General features: G+C 28.0%; 1 pseudogene; it reads left to right on the top strand.

Moving 5' to 3' along the window:
• Window positions 1–1,955: 1,955 nt before the first annotated feature.
• On the top strand, window positions 1,956–4,410 carry LOC132936553 (uncharacterized; annotated as a pseudogene).
• Window positions 4,411–6,000: the final 1,590 nt, after the last annotated feature.

Raw genomic sequence — 6,000 nt, forward strand, 5'->3', positions numbered from 1 at the left:
TCTTGACAATATTTAGCAGTATCGTGATTATGTGTTAAGAATTTTTAATTATTTATTATATTTTATAATATTTTATTCATTAAGAAATTTTTAATTAAGAACCATGTTTAATTGCCAAGTTTGTGATTGTGATGCTAAATACATATCAGTGTCTGGTTTAAATAAGCATTTAAGAACAAAACATAAAGATACTCAGAAAATTAAAAATGTATATTATTGTAATGACTGCGATGCATCATTTGATTTGAAGTCCAATATAATAAAACACACAAAGGCTCATTTATATGGTCAGCATAGTAATATGTTATGTTCATATACAAATTGTACATAATCATTTCCATCAATAAAAGGATTAATTGTACATTTAAAATCTCATAACATTAATATTGAGCTAACAATATTAAATTTTAACGCTATAGAAGGTATATTAATTTATAATAAAACATTATATATCCGTTAACAATTATTATTACTAACTTATTGTTTTTTATGTACTCAGTGATTTAGGTTAAAGTATTTGTTTTTACTTTTGATGTTTCTGTAGACATGTATGTATTATTATTACAACATTTTTCATTCCCTACTGGAAAGTATCGTTCCTTATAAAATGTTTGTACAGTATTAATATTGTTGGTTGGTTATGTTATAGGTGATTTATATTTGGTTAACAATTACTGTGATTTGGCTGTGATTGGTTTTTCATCTATATTAGGACTCAGTTATTAAAAGGAAATTGAAGATGAGTGGAGGATACAACCTAAATTTGTTAAAACATTTGTAGCATATTTAAGTATTTACATTATTTTATTGATGGCGAAATGGCAATCATACTGTTACTGTAGACATGTATGTATTACCATACAATTCTTCATTTACCATGTTTGACAGCCATTACTGGAAAGTATTGTTCCTTATAAAATGTTTGTTCAGTATTAATATTGTTGGTTGGTTATGTTATAGGTGATTTCTATTTGGTTAACAAATTACTGTGATTTGGCTGTGATTGGTTTTTCATCTATATTAGGACTCAGTTATTAAAAGGAAATTGAAGATGAGTGGAGGATACAACCTTAATTTGTTAAAACATTTGTAGCATATTTAAGTATTTACATTATTTTATTGATGGCGAAATGGCAATCATACTGTTACTGTAGACATGTATGTATTACCATACAATTCTTCATTTACCATGTTTGACAGCCATTACTGGAAAGTATTGTTCCTTATAAAATGTTTGTTCAGTATTAATATTGTTGGTTGGTTATGTTATAGGTGATTTCTATTTGGTTAACAAATTACTGTGATTTGGCTGTGATTGGTTTTTCATCTATATTAGGACTCAGTTATTAAAAGGAAATTGAAGATGAGTGGAGGATACAACCTTAATTTGTTAAAACATTTGTAGCATATTTAAGTATTTACATTATTTTATTGATGGCGAAATGGCAATCATGCTGTTACTGTGGACATGTATGTATTATCATACAATTCTTCATTTACCATGTTTGACAGCCATTACTGGAAAGTATCGTTCCTTATAAAATGTTTGTACAGTATTAATATTGTTGGTTGGTTATGTTATAGGTGATTTATATTTGGTTAACAATTACTGTGATTTGGCTGTGATTGGTTTTTCATCTATATTAGGACTCAGTTATTAAAAGGAAATTGAAGATGAGTGGAGGATACAACCTTAATTTGTTAAAACATTTGTAGCATATTTAAGTATTTACATTATTTTATTGATGGCGAAATGGCAATCATACTGTTACTGTAGACATGTATGTATTACCATACAATTCTTCATTTACCAAGTTTGACAGCCACTACTGGAAAGTATCGTTCCTTATAAAATGTTTGTTCAGTTTAATATTAATATATTGTTTAAATGTTATAGGTCAAATATTAACATTTCTTGTGATTTGGCTGAAAATATTGGTTTTTACTTTTGATGTTATTGTGGACATGTATTTATTTTATAATAATATTTCATAAACTGAATTTGTCAGTTATGTAAATGTAACCTAATAACTAAAAAAGTATAGTTTAATAAAATACAAATTAATTGATTTTAACAAATGGAAAAAAAATATAGAAGATGAAGAAGAGTGCCACTTTGTCAAGTTGTCATCAAAAAAAAAAAATTTAAACAAAGAGTATGTATACTATTTTTGCCACAGATCATTTGGACCAAGAACTTCAATCAAAGTAAGATATTTAACCTAAAATGTACTTAACCAAGTTGTGATTAATATAACCAATCATTAAACAGGGACACAAATGTACAAAAAGTGGTGGATCCGTGAAAACTGGCCATGTTTGCCCTTCTAGCATGAAAGTACACATAGAAAATAAACAAATTAATGTACAATATTATAGTACACACTTATGGCATACGAAGGATTTAGGAAAACTAAGATTGTTCAATGAAGATAGGAGTTAGATTGCTGGTAACTTATATGAATCATTAAACGAATATAAAGTTATTTATGTTTGTTATTATATATATTATATATGATTAATAGATTGTTTCAATATAACCTATCAATATTTTTTACAGGAAAATTATCCTGGTGTGTTCCAGTCAATAGAATTTTACAAGATGTTCGATCATCAAACGTTAAAATGGATAGTATTAAAAGAATTCATTTTCTAGAAAAAAAAAGATATATACAATATCAATCGTGACTTTAATATTTCATACTCGACAAAAAAACACCAAAATGATGCGATAAGTGTAGATCAGTAGGTAAAAGAAATGATGAAAAAAGGTGATGAAAGTCCAATTTTATATTATAAGCAACAAGGATTTAATGATAATTGTGTTCCATGCTTCACTATGAATGATTTTTGTCTTGTAATAATGACTCAACTTCAGTCTGAGGTATTATTAAAATTTGGAAAGGACAAAGTATGTTTAGATGGTACACATGGACTAAATGGGTACAACTTCCAACTGTACACAGTAGTTGTAGTAGATGAATACGGAAATGGAGCCTTTTGTTTTTCCAATCGATCTGACACTACCGTATACAGCCACTTTTTTCGGTGTATCAAAATTATAACTGGTAATATTAATGCAAACATTTTTATGTCTGATGACGAACCGGCATTTTACAACGGATGGAATGCTGTAATGGGACCTGCAGGCAAACAGCTATTGTGTACTTGGCATGTATTAAGGAACTGGGCAAAAAATTTAAGAAAGATTCACTCGAATGAAAAACAAAATATTGTATTCAAAACTTTAAAAGCTTTATTATACGAAACAGACGAAAATAATTTTGTGATTGAGCTGAAGAAGGTATTAGATGATCTTCTAAATGATGAAGATACAGCAGATTTCGAAAAGTACTTTAAGACTACATATTCACAGAGAGCAGAAAAGTGGGTCTATTACAATAGAAAACATGTTGGTATTAATACTAACATGTACCTTGAAGCACTTCATAAATCTATAAAATATTGTTATTTAAAAGGCAAACGCTGCAAACATTTAGATTTATCGATTAATACCCTAATGTTGTTGGTGAGAGACAATAGTTTCGAAAGAATTGTTAAAATTTCAAAACAAAAAATATCTTATAAACTGACACAAATTATGGCAGCTCACAATAAAAGTACAAAAATTACACCGGATATGGTTGTTGAAGTTAATGGTAATTGGTTGGTTAATTCCGAGACAGACATACATATTCAATATAGAGTCGAAAAAACTACAGTATCATGTGATTGTCTATTACGTTGTAATGTCTGTAAAATATGTGTACACACTTATAAATGTACTTGTATGAATAATGTTATATATTTTAACATTTGTAAACATATACATGCATGTCCTAAACGACAGACTGCAGCAGATTCAGAAACAGTACAAAATGAAAACCATTCTTTGCCATTACCATGTAATTTAGCTGTCGATAATGGATTTTTACAAAAATAAGAAAAATTGAAGCAAAATGAAAATATGATAAACAATGAAGAAATTAAAAACAAATTAGAAATGATACTTGGTATGCATAGTCGATCAAATATGAATGTAGAAGATCAAATGTATTTAATTAAACAGTGCAATAACATATTGACAATGTTAGGAAAAAAATAGATTTTAAAAAAACGTCAAACTTAGAATTGACGAGAAAAAGAAAAATTGAACCGCAAGCAAGATTTATTTAAAAAAAAAAAGTACCAAATCAACATCTATCAACTCTATCATCAATTATTGAGGGTACACAAATTAAAGGGGCATTGAAAAATTCCACTGAATTTTTAACTATAAGTACTACACCAGCGTTTGATCATTCTTACTTGTAAACAATATTTAATTATTTAATTATGATTTATTTTAATATTTATTATTTTATAATTTATTTTTTTTTTGACATAGATATGACGATATTAAATTAAAAATTTTTTAAAACGTAAAACTTATTTTAAATTATTATTACTATAACTAAACTGTATGTTTGTATTGACAATTTTTTAAAGCTTGAAACTTATTTTAAATTATTATTTTTATTATTGTATTGTGACAAATTTTTAAAACATCGTTAAAAATTATAAAATGTTCAATTTTTATAGCTAAGGATTGAAAATTTAAAACAACGATAGTAATATATTATAATAGGGCATAAATACATAATATAGCAAAATTTAAAAATTTCGTTTTTATTTTCATAATTATTTTTGGTTTTTTTTATCAACGATAACTGATAAGATGATAGGGATTAGACTAGACGTGACTCACTCTGGTGGACATTTTTGACATCATGAATTTCCTGCGATGATCCAATCGTGCAAAAGGATCCTCTGTTATCATCAACACTCATAATTGAATGTTTTCAGCACTACCAGTGGTTTTATTTAGCGTCACATTTTGTATCCCAGTCCGTCTTTTATACAGATGGTGCTTTAAACTCTCAATTATTATTGCGACCACCAGCATTTACCTCTTGTACATACTTTCGAGACCACTGATAAGCTGCTCGTTCCCAGTCCATTATATATTATATCTTAGTCCGTGGTAGATATTATTATCCATCATTTAGTAGTTTTCATTTAGCGGTTTTGAAAATCTTTCGTTTGTAGCTCCATGAATTTCAAATTTGATTTTCTGTTCATGTTTTTGTTTGCGATCGCATTAAGACTGACTAGTGTTAAGAGGACGCTACACGGCCATTTTACGTCTTCGTCTCACAAGTGCGTAACATAGCAAATTTATGCTCAGCAGATCACGTTAAACTCAGTTAGTTAAAAGATTAGAGTGAATCGACCTATTATGAAACTATGAAACTTTATGGTAGCCGGTAGGTATGTAAATTATCTGTTTTTGTATGTGGGATTTTCTACTATTGTTCAATTTTTAGTAAGTTATGCCTATATAATATAGCGTAAATTAAAAATATTCATAACTCACTTAAAAACTGAACTTATCGTAAAACAACTCTCATACAAACACAGATAATGTTATTGCCATCAAGGTCGATTCAGTGTTATCTTTAAACTAACCGAGTTAAACCTAATCTTCTGAGCGTACATTTAATATGCTATGAACTTGTAAGACGGATACAACAAATATTCATGTAGTACTGTAGTGTCCTCTTAAGTATTACTTTATACAAATAAAAAACCACTTATATTATTACAGTAAAAAGTTTTAAAGTTTGGTTTTTTGATACCTACCCATGAGTATTACTTAGAAAAATGTACCATCTGTATCTCAATATCCAAATATTCATCAAAATATGTTTCATATAATAAGCATAAAAACATTTTCCCATCTCCCCTTGAAGCTGCTCAAGAACCTTCACTGGTTTGATTATGTATTATGATAGAAACATAGGTAGTTAACATTTAATGTTTGTCTTGTTTTGAATTTTTGAAAACTTAACACTTTTAGGGTTATAGTGCTTTGAAATTAATCCTACACCGCGAGCTTCTAATAGATATTGTTTGCAGTTTTGACGTTTCCATACTTAATTTACTTATCCATTTCAAGAG

The sequence above is a fragment of the Metopolophium dirhodum genome, chromosome 1, assembly GCF_019925205.1.
Source record: "Metopolophium dirhodum isolate CAU chromosome 1, ASM1992520v1, whole genome shotgun sequence".
In the NCBI taxonomy this organism is placed as follows: Eukaryota; Metazoa; Arthropoda; class Insecta; order Hemiptera; family Aphididae; genus Metopolophium; species Metopolophium dirhodum.